The following is a 12,175-nucleotide window of genomic DNA, read 5'->3' as shown; positions in this document are numbered from 1 at the left end:
GAAATGACTGCTTTTGGGGCAGAAATGACTGGGACAAGATTGACTGTGTTATTGGGGCGGAAGTGTCTAAGACTGAAACAACTGGGGCTGAAATGACTGTTCACAATAATATTCACATTTTTGCAAATTGAGCTTTGCGTTGTTACAAATGTGCCACATGTGATTTAGAAAAAAACTGTTTCGCAAAAAAAATACTGTAAATTTAAATTTCAATCTTAGAGCTGACTGACATGGTACATAGAGTTTCAGCAGAGAAGCGTAAAAAATATTGGTCATGTTGAAATAATGACTCTAGTGGAACTTTCACGACATCCAGAAATAACCCGCACTCAGTAAACAGAGAAAAGAATAGGTTATAATTGTTTTTTATTGTCAGTCTCCATAAATTAAAATAATAAAATTATACTTGATTAAAAATGGATTATAATTTTAAAATTTTTTCGAAACAAAAAAACCCAATATAATCGACTATAATCAATTATAATCGATTATTTTTTGAAAAAATTGTTTCTGAAATTGTGTTGAATATAATCCATTTTAATCGATTATAATCCATTTTTATTCAAAAAACGTAATCGCTTCATTTCATTTTATTTTTGTTTCGTTTTGCATTATGATGCCAAACTGTGCATTCTGTGCATTGTAAGCGGATTCCGCAACAGGCCAAAATCAGATTTGTCGCGGAATCCGCAACTTTGTTACTTTTATTTAATCTTCTTTGCTATTTTGGATTACACAAACAAATACCTAGAAGACTGTACCGCTAAAAACCGCTTCGAAAATAGGTGCAACGTTTAAGAGAATCCGCAACGTGTAAGTGGAATCCGCATTTTGTTTGCGGATTCCGTTTACATATATGTATACGTGTAGTATAGCGTTTAAAATTATATCTTTTAATTACTGGTCACCAGAAAAATCAATCTCAATTACTTCATTGATCAACTACCAGTTGAAATACTAAACGTTTGGTCTCATTTCTTGTCAACTCAACTTCGATCTCAAATCCTGTCAACTTCGATCTCAACTTCGATCACAAAATTTGACCTACTGAGCTTCGATCCCGAATACTGACCTACTTCGATCTGAACTTCGATCCCAAATACTGATGCAATCCCAAATAATTCGGCGATATGCTGTGCGTTGTGTTTCCAAACACTGTCAAGCCAATGACTACAAATATTGAATTTAATCTGCGTTAAGCTTTCAAAATCAGTATTTGGGGTAAAGACAATCCCAAAAACTAACATAATTTGGCGATACGCTGTGTGTTCTATTTCCATTCTCTCTCAACCCAATGACTCCCAATATTGAACTTATTCGGTGTTGTGTTTCCAAAATACTAAAAGATGACATCAACCGATTTAGTTAACAAATGTTTTGAGATTTGTTCGTGGATTCCGCTGACAATGGGTAAGTCCTTGCCTTTAATTTCCGCATTGCTATCGATAAGAATTCCAGCTCTACTTTTTAATTGTTCCGATGCAAGTTCAGTGATAAACAAAATTCTGAATCCACTTGTAGTTTGCGGAATCCGCTTACATTTGCTTATAATGTAACAAAATAATGTAACTTATTTGACAAAATTTACTTGTACGCGTTATTTGTACGCGGAATCCACGGAAGTGTTGTGAGTGGAATCCACTGACATTTTGAAACTTATTTAAAGGTTTGTCTATGTAATCTAAGAACATACAGATACGAAATTGTGCGCCCATCCAGTGCACAGTTTGGCCTCGTAATGTGTGTGCTTGTCAATTGGTTTCTTTTCTTACTGTTTACTGTTTACTGTTTACTTCCCTACTGCATGGACGGATTTAGGGGGTAGACGCCTTTTATCGGGGATTCGATCTCCTGCCTACCCAAAGGGTTACCCTTTGTAGTGTTTTGAAATATCCATATTTGGTGACTGACCCTATGGCCTTTGGCGATATAAAAATTAACTTTGAGGGGGAGCACGCGCCAAAAAAAGGCAATTTTTTGGGGAAATTTTTCCTAAAAATGACCAAAAAACCGTTTTTGGCCTTTTTGTTCGAAAGTTTGCCTACGGCGCACAAAATTTGGCTAAAACAGGCTCTTTTGAATTGTTTGGAAGAGCTCGGAAAACCATTTAGGTCGACCTAAAAAAAGATCGATAAAATTTTTCGGAAATTTTTTGAAGTTCCGCCTCCACCCGTCGAGAAAATCTCATATCCGCTCCTGGCTTACTGATTTCTTTCTTCGACCTGATTTTACTGTGTTTTCATGCAGAATAGCTAATTTATAATCCTTTAAATTTCATTTTTCTAGTAAAATAATATTTTGATACAAAAAGGGATTATAATCTATTATAATAGATTATAATAGATTACAATAGATTATAAAAGATTATAGAGATCATAAGAGATTTTCGGAAAAGTTTTATTCAATTATAATTGATTATAAGTTATTAAATTATCACCGAAAAGTTATCATTATAACGGATTATAAATGTTTTAAACATTAAAGTTAGCGCTTGAAATTAATTCTAATTTTGCTAAAAGTACGATTATTATTCTAATACAAGACTGCTCGTATCCAGGCAAAGCACTCAATGTTCCGAAAGCCTTTTAAAGTCTATGAAGCAGTAATAATATGAAAAAACTAAATGTAAAAAAAAAATGAAAAAAAATTCTAAAAAAAGTTGAGATTTTTTGTGAAAATCATCCCCCACACGCCATATTAGGTACAAACTGATAAATTTCGCTTCTAGTACTAAATCAATTATGGCAAATAAGCTTCTTTTAACCAATTTGCAACAATTTCTATGACGGATTAAATCTACGCTTACTTGTTAATAGCGCGAAATTTATCGCGCGTTAATTGTCGCAAATTGGCCAAAATGGCAATCTTTAAGCCCCCAAAACTTCACGAAAAATGATCACAGGTAAATTATCTTTGCAAATTTAAGTTCAAGACAACTATATTTTTAAAAATTCTTTCAAAAATTGCTAGTTAAAAAGAAATTTGTCTGAAGAAAAATTAGTCGAAATTTGTCTGAAGAAAAAAAAACCCACCCCAAGCACAAATATCGAAAGTCGGAACAATAATCGATTATTTTGTCTGTACAAGTATCAAAAATCGGAACAATAATGAATTTTTTTCGCTTTACTCAGTGCGGGAATCTTCTCAACTTTAGAAACCAACAGAAAATTGCATATCGCTCAAATGAAAATCTTACGAGTTCAATAACGTGACAAAACGTATTTAACCGCAACTGTGAAACAAAGACAACCATGGTTCTTGATCAACTCCGAAAAGGAAAATAGCAAAAAAAAATTAGAACAGTTTAAAGTTTTTAAGTCACTTTTTTTTCTAATTGCTTTGAAAACTATGATTAAAAAGTTTCAGCTACTATTATAGTAATAGTTCCCCCTCTGCTGATTTTTTTTCTGAAATTGATGTTCAATATAACTTCAAGTGACAACATATGCTTCATTGTAAGCTTTCAACATTTGTAAATAATGACTTTTTGAAGAAAAAAAACGTCTAATAATTATTTCCTGCTGGCGTTTTTTTTTCGTGTTACCAACAGCCAGGTTGAATCAATTGAGCAATCTCCCCCCCCCCCCATTCTCACTTGGGGGGATAAAGCGCAATAGGTCAATTGATCCGCCAGGTTTTTTTGTTCCAATGATCAGCGAGAAAAATAGGCGGCGGAAAGCTTTCTAAAACTCTTATCGTAAACGCTTTTTAGTAAAAATTTTTAAGCCACAAATAATTTATTGCGCTGGTAAAAGATGCAATAAAAATGGAAGAGTGATTTCATAGCTGTCGTCAATCAAGCGTGCATTTCCGGCTTTGAAATGAAGGCGACACTTAGAAGAATTATGAAATTCATGAATGAATTTCAATTGCGTCTCGTAATTTCAATGAGACTTCATTTTTAGTCTGTTTTTTGATTCGGTTACGCAGATTAATAATCTTTTCTCAATTTGGCGTCTTAAATTAAAAACGAGCTTTGTTTTTGAACCTTTAACCAATTGGTTATAACCTGAACATGGACTAAAAGCCAAAAAAAAATACAAAAAAAGCTCAATAATTTCAAGGAAAAAAGGCTAATTATAAGGGGTTCGTCTGAGAAGATGAAGAAGAAAAAAATCTTAGCAGTCAGATTTTTCTTTGAAATCTTCCTCCACATATTTAATTAGTTTTTGACAAAAAAGGGTCTTTTGTTAATTTTTCTTTTTTCAGCCTCATTAACACGGCTTTCAAACAAAAATTCACAAAAACCAAAAACTGATTCAGATGCGTATTAGAGGAGCAAATATATTAAATGAAAATTGTTTATAGATCGGTTTCTAATTTTCGATTTTTTTTCTTTCGCTCAGACTGATTAGCTGCTTTGGACGTGATTCAAATAAGGCAGAAATTTAGGTAAATTATTTTAAATTGCGGGAAAAGGCGGATATTTATATTAAAGTATGAGTGAAATGCAGTTTTCAGCAAATTACAAAAATGTTTCAAAGTACGTTAGTTACTTTTTGACTGAAAAAAATGGCCAAAAGTAAAGTATATGTCATTATTTCAAAACTGATAGCAGCAGATGGCTGAATTTTGTTCCATTTCCTTATTTTCTCGATTAATACGGATTTTGGGGGTTCAATTTTGATCCTTTTTAAAAAATTTAATGCAGTTTTGCATAAATTTTCCCCCTTTTGAATTGATTGACATCATAAGTGGAAAGTCATTTGCAACCATTTTGACTAAACGGATCTAAATTGAACCTTGAAAAAAAATAAGTATAAACACCCCAACCTCCTACCTCTCAAAAGACATAAACTAAATGGACAAAAAACGAAAAAGGGCTGCACATTTTTTTACAACCTGCAATCGCATTCCTTTTATAATTTGAAAATTTGAAGTACGATTTGGCCAAAACTAAATTCAAAATTAAGTAGAAATTTTAAAACTTTTATGAGCTGAAAACCGTTTCGGTTTAACTTTATCGTACACCAAACCAACATTCTGATTATCTAATGACGCTTTTATAGTTTAAACTCAAAACTTCATCAATTATCTTTTTTTCTGACAGTGATTGATGGTGAAAAGAACCACCTCTCATTCAAATCAGATTAAGATAACACTCCATCGATAATGTCAAATTATTCGACGATTATTTCCGAAATGGCTTTTTTCAATGCTGACTTATCAGGAACTCTCATTTCGTCGAAACACAATCTCAATGACGGGAAAACGCATTAGATGTTGACAAAATAAAGCAATATCTGTGATTTAATCTGAACAAGACTACTCGTATCAGGTCGAAGCCCTGAATGATCCGACTGCATTTTAAGGTCTATGGAGCAGTAATAACATAAAAAAGCTAAATATAATAAAAAAATGATTTTTTTTTCAAAAGCTTGAATTTTTCATGAAAATCATTCCCCACACGCCATATAAAGTAGAAAAGAAAAGATATCGCTCCTTGTAACATATCAGTTATGGCAAAAAAGCTTCTTTCAAACAATTTGGAACAATTTCCAAGACGAATTAAATCTCCGCTAAAGTCGAAACTTGTCTGAAGAAAAAAAACCCACCCCGAGCACAAATATTTCGTTACTTTCGTATCGAAAGTCGGAACAACAACAAAACTGCTCGTATCAGGGCGAAGCTCTGAAGGTTCCGACTACCTATTAAGGTTTATGGAGCAGTAATAATATCAAATTTAAAGGATTTCTAGGACGGATTAAATCTCGCTTACGCGTTAATAGCGCGAAATATATCGCGCGTTAATTGTCCCAAATTGGCCAAAATGTCAATCTTTAAACCCCCATAACTTCACGAAAAATGATCACAGGCAAAATATCTTTACAAATTTAAGCTCACAACAATACCTTTTGAATGATATAAAAAACTGTCAAAAATGGCTAGTTAAAAAGTCGAAATTTGTCTGAAGAAAAAAACCCACACCGAGCGCAAATATTCAGTTACTTTCGTATCGAAAGTCGGAACAAAAACTTTGATAACATTTTTTCTCTCTCTTAATTTTTTAAAATTTTACTAATGCTACTGAAACCTAACAGCCGTTTTTCGTTCTTATCTTTTTAGTTATTGAATTCAGCTGTTTTCGATTATTTTTCACTTGTCAGATTAAGTTTGATTGGAAAAGGGCAATTAGCCGATATGTCAAACATCCCCTATGTAAAACATCCGAAGTTACGATTCAATTGAGTAATAAGATGACGTTAAAATTTCAGAAACAAGACAAAAATCAATTATCCTGTTCCAAATTAGCCGATTGTTGATTTAAGTTTGATGAAGTACACATTTTTGATAACATTTTTTTAACCTTTATTTCTGTAGTGTGATAGAAAGTGGGAATTGTAGTGTGAATAATGCAGGCTTTAATTTTTGTAAAAAATCCAGCCCTCGGTCGGCAAGCTTTTCAATATGTCATCGCGACTGCGGTGGTCACCACTAATTAGGGCAACGCAGCATGCTTTCAGCAACGGGTAGCAGCCCGGGTTGACCTCCATAGACCGAAAATGCAAATCATACATTTCAGACCCAAAATCTACAAAAAATACTAATCAAACAAATTTCAAACATTTTGATGAAATGGTGTCATCGATTTTTTAAAGCACTTTTTTCTTCTTTGGACATAAAAATCAATGTATTTTAAAAAATTGTCAAAAAAAGCTAATTATTCAATTTCCATTAGAGGAAATTGCATGATTAGCATTTTTTGGTGGCGACAATTAAAGTTTTTCCCCATAATTTTTTTGTTTTTTTTTTCAACCGCAAAACGAATTTTGTAGTTCACAAAACAAACATTTTCCACGAAAAAGTTAAAAATCTGAGCTCAAATTTGAAAGGACATTTCACCTGTGATCATTTTTTGTAAAGTCATGGGAGTTTAATTATTGCCATATTTTTCGCGCTATTAACGCGTAAGCGGAGAGTTAATCTGTCTTAAAAGTCGTTCCAAATTGGTTGAAAGAAGCCTATTTGCCATAACTGAATTGATACAACGAGCAAAATCTATCCTTTTGTGTTTTATCTGGCGTGTGGGGGGATGATTTTTATTTAAAAATTCAAATTTTAGAAAAAAAAAGTTTTCATTTTATTTTATTTCATGTAGTTTTTTAATGTTAAAAGGCAGTCGGAACATTCAGGGCTTCACCCTGATACAAGCAGTCTTGTCTAATTTTGTATTTTATACTTTTTGGCGGTTAGAAAAAAGCAAAAAAGCCATTAACTGTTTCTTTTAATCACTCAGAAATTCATCGCAACCATCTCAAAATAGTTCATTAAAGCATTCAGCGAATAAAATTTTGTTTCGGTTTTTCTAATCTAATTTGATTTCCTGAAAGCTTTAATATATTTGGTCCCTTCATCATGAGAATAATCTCCTATGTAGTTGATTAAAGATATAGTATGAACCCTCTAGCTTCACTAAATTATCAGATACTGCACTCTAACAACTCATCCGTATATCAAAACAGTCAAAAGCGGTTATTTTTGTTATAGTTCATAGCGGTATTTCTGAGGCATATTCAAAACAAAATAGAAAAGATTTACATGACGAAGTTTCTATTCGGTTTAAAATGTGCTGAAGAGCTTTGGATCTCGCAATTTTGCGAAATGAGTCGAACAAGTCGCGACGCACAACTCGCGCAAAATTTAAACATGGCATTTCATATTCAAAATTTTGTCATGACATAAGTCGCGCAACGTCGCAATATAAGTCGTGTATACATGATTTGGGTCGTTCAAAGTCGTACAAAATTTTTAGTTTTTGTGAAACAATACCCATTTTGAATTACGTGATCGCAACATAACCATTTTAAGCAGCAATGGTCGCGACATTTCAGGTCGCGATGGGTCGCATAGGCGGTAAATTGGGTACATCGACTGGGGTTGTACTTCGAGAGCTTATTGTAAATTTTAAGCTCCAGCGTTGTAAACAATTTATTTTGAGCTTTAATGCCTTCCCTAACAGCTTCACTCAAACAAAAATTCAAACTAATTACGTACTTTAATTTCACAGCCAAGGTCGTAGTTTTATGATGAGATCTTCTAAGTTTGAAACCAAATCTCTTCGTTCCACGAAATTCAAACTCAAATGCCAAAACAACGTCTCAGTGCAAACCCAAACAAACATTTTAGTTTTATTTTGGTACTGTATTATAACATTTCGGTACTGTTGAACGCCTTTACATTGATATTTTTTATTCGAATTTTAAACCCTGTTTTATTTTATTATCTTAGCTTACTGCTTCGACTTTCGAAGACACATAGAGGGTGTATTTTTATTCAGACCATTTTCCAACAGAAAGTTATTCACTCTGGGGATTGAGCTAATATTGACCGATTAAAAAATTTGAAAAAAAAACATGACATTTGAAGTACTGCAAATTTGAGGTCGGGTATTGAAAAAATCATAAACCGATTTCAAAAAATGAACAAAAAAAATAAAAAATATTGTAAGTCAGCACAAACTGTACAGCAAACTTATGCTGTGCTGCTATGATTTCTTTTCTGTTAAGAATGACTTTGGTTTTATGCAAAAGCCCTTTAGCCTATACAAGCATCTAATGATTTTGATAGGTTGACAATTTTCCACCATTCGGTCTCTCCATCATGAGAACACCACTGCGCTAATAGCAGCAGTTTAAGCGGCACGCATACAAGGTGGCCGGTTTCAACAAAATCGCTATTGAAGCAAGCTAGTCGGTTTTTCTAACTCCATATACGACTCAAAATTTTTCCAATTTTTCCCCATATACGACGAGTCCCCAAACGCGTTAATTCATTTTGCTAGCAGCTAGCCATCAGAGCGCTGAAAATCAATATTGTTTCCTCTACATTAGTCAAAGCGCCTGGCGACTATCACAACGAGGACTTTAAGTTTTGTGATTTGATTCTAATACTTCTCTCAAAAATATTTCTGCCCCTAGAAAACGTCCCCACAGCTTTGTGTTTCTTCAAGGTGTTGCAATTGAAGAAAGCCAATCGATAATCAATTATTTTGAGGCTACATATATTTGTAGACTGACTTCTCAAGAAAGACAAAAACCAGATATGTTAAGAAAGCAAAATCCATTTTGTGAAATTAGTCACCAGCAAATACCGTTCATTTCCGAAACTCATGGACATGTTCATGGTCAAACAAAAAAACAGAGAAATTTTTTTGAAAAAGAAGTAGTCAGACCCAAAAAGATTAAATATTGAAAACTCAACTAGAAACTTGATCACTAACTATAATAAAGCCTGATCAACTCATCGATATCCTGAATTATATGAGGAACTGTAGTTTTAAAACTAAATTAACAAAATTCAATTTGTTTGTTTTCAATTATTATTTTTATTCATTATTGCCTAGCAGCAAAATCAATAACCCAAGTTCAAATCTTTTCTTTTGTTTTTTTAAACGGCAAACTGATTAAAATATAAACAGTGTGGTTTTTATAACTCGATCAAATTTTTGAGCTTGTGTCAAATTTTTGTATACTAAATAAACCCGATATCAAATATACTTAATTTTTTTTTCATTGCAAATTTGGAAAAAAATTTAATACTCCGGAGATTTAATTTTCTGACCTTTAGAGTTTGAATCTAAGGCATTAGCCAGTAAACCATGAGGCCAAGGATTTTGAGCTATTTTTCGTTGCGTTTTTGAATCGTTGATCTTTAATTAAAACGCTCATTGATATCTCAAATATTAAATCAATTCTGTCGGAGCTAAAATATCAAGTTCAAACATTTCGAATGATTTTAGAAGGACTTGTATAGGACTGTTTTGTATGGGACAATTTTGTATACGCAACGATGATAGTGTTTAAATAGGATCTTGTTGATTACTCAGAAAATCAATATAATCGACCTAAATCAAAGATAGACAAATTTTTTGTAATTTTTGTTGAGAATTCGACCCCTCCTAAAATCCGAGCCTGCTGTTGATTTTCTCCTCTAATTAATTTCAGTTGTAATTTATATTTCTGGCGTGCCAAGAAAAAGAAAAAAACATGAAGGTTAGTTTTTAGACTTTTACTCTTACAGCCAAACGGGACCAATTGATTGAATAATTGATTCAATCATTCTATACGGTAATTCAAGCGAAGCTGACGACTAGATTGTAATTGAGGCTCAACTTTTAAACGTTAGCTTCGAAAATAGTTCTGGATAACTTAACAAAGAAAAACAGTTTTTGAAAATATTTTGAGCAAATGTTTGCATCTTTAACTTTTTTGTGTTTTTTAAAATGTAGTTTGATTTTTATTGTTATCAAGCCCTCAAAATTTTAGTTTGCTGATGTTATCAACTTAGCGAGCTTTTGAATTCGATGCTCAATTTACATTATTGCAAGATGTATGAATTGTGACTAAAACGAGCGGAAAAATACTTTTCGTATTATCAATTCGGAGTCCTAAAAATTATAAGAATGCTTAGAGTTCTCTGAATTCGTATCGATAAATGAAAAAGTTTGACAAAATCTCAAAAGAAAAAAACCGTGGTGCATTTTTGCAAATTTCTAGGAAGTTAATTGCTCATACGCTATGTTGATGACATTTAGCATTTTTTACATCTATCAGTTTGAAAGTGTGCTGAAAATTAAGTGTCATGAAAATAATTGGGAAGAACTTCTGAGCATCATTGCATGTTTGAAAATGTCTAAGCTGAGAAGTTGACAAACGGTCTCAGGAACATATTATTCCTGCAATTTGTATAGCTTTGAATAGTGTCCCGTACTAATTCTCTAAAGGCAACATGAGTTTATAAATGAGTGACGAGAGAACTAGAAGGGGGACAGTGAGGAGTGTTGGGGTACAGTTACCGTACCAAATCCTAAGTATCTCACAGGAGATGAGAGAGAGCGAGATTGAGAGTTCTTATAATGGTGTACGTATCATTTTTTACCCAAAATGCTTGTCTACCTGGGACATGTGAATTATTACCTAAACATACAAAGGCTAATTAGCTGAATGAATAATTAGCTGAATGAATCTATTTGGTAAGGTAATTCAAATTGTCTTTTTGGGAATTGGTTTTAAATTATTTAGTTGAGACTTGACTTTTGTTCAGTTAGCAATAGACTTTTTAAGTTTCTATTGTTGTCTATAATGTTTTTGAGACGTGCGTCAATGGGCTGGATCTGAAAGAAAAGATTCACCACCAAGCCACCACCGCCTGGCTTAAACAAGTTTCAGAAAAACTTCAAATAGAAAAACTGAACCTATTTTGTCGATAATCTGATGTTAAGTGACAAGAAGTTCTCGAAACCATTTTAACCTAAATATATTGTTCGGTAGGTAATTGATAAGCCTATGCAATATTTGTACTGCTATCTAGCTGTATCACGAGATCAATAATATCAACAAGAAATTCATGATAAAAAGGCGTAAAATCATACCTCGACTGGATTATAACGTGTTTTTATCTTTTTTATTTTGACTTAATCCCGCCTAACGTTACGAACAACAACCACATGTGAAAGAAAAAAATTTTTTGAAACGGAACTTAAGATTTGTTTCAAATTTTTTTGGATTTTTGGATGGTATCATGAAATTCTATTCAAATTGTTTTTTCTAGCTCATAGAAAATTTGTCTGAAGCAAAAAAACGCACTGTGTCCAAATATTCTGTAGTTTTTTTCGGAAGTTGGAACAATATCCAAAAAACAAAAAAGGGCTTTTTTTGCTAATTTAGGTTGAAGATTTTTGTTTCTTTCTCAGAGCAGAAATTAAAAAGTCCGAGGTGTAGATATATCAGTAGCTGATAATTGACCTGCATTTTCTCAATGCCTGTTCAAGCCCAGAGGAAATTTCAAACGCGAATGTATGGGTTAAATACGGGTGGCTACACTCATTAAATTTAAGATATTTGTTGATTTCATTTGAGTTATTGGTAGTTGCGGGGTGCAATCAATTCGCATCATTCATAGGGTCCGTCCTTTGGGGTTTTTAAGGAGAGGATGGGAGGTCTTAACTGTTCCAAGGGTTCGCTGTTTCTATTTACACAAATTAACACAGACTCGACCGGCGCTCGGGTTAATTCAATTACCTTAATGCGCATACTTTTTATAATAAAGTAGCGGGACTCAAATGTCATCTAACGTCTTCAGAGAATAGTATGACGCAAAATTTTGATTGCTCTGAGTTTTTGGTGAAATTGGGACGTTAAAAATTTATGCTGCTAAGAAAATATTTTGGGGGGAA

The 12,175-nt window shown here is 33.1% G+C and overlaps 1 protein-coding gene across 1 annotated transcript in view; it reads left to right on the top strand.

Moving 5' to 3' along the window:
* The window catches only part of LOC134851877 (galanin receptor 2a-like), a gene marked incomplete in the record, with an annotated part of 66,385 nt that overhangs the window by 42,508 nt on the left and 11,702 nt on the right, over window positions 1-12,175 (top strand).

This window comes from Symsagittifera roscoffensis, chromosome 7, assembly GCF_963678635.1.
Source record: "Symsagittifera roscoffensis chromosome 7, txSymRosc1.1, whole genome shotgun sequence".
NCBI lineage: Eukaryota > Metazoa > Xenacoelomorpha > Acoela > Convolutidae > Symsagittifera > Symsagittifera roscoffensis.
Note: the sequence above shows the minus strand (reverse complement) of the source record. Positions and strands in the feature narration are given on the sequence as shown.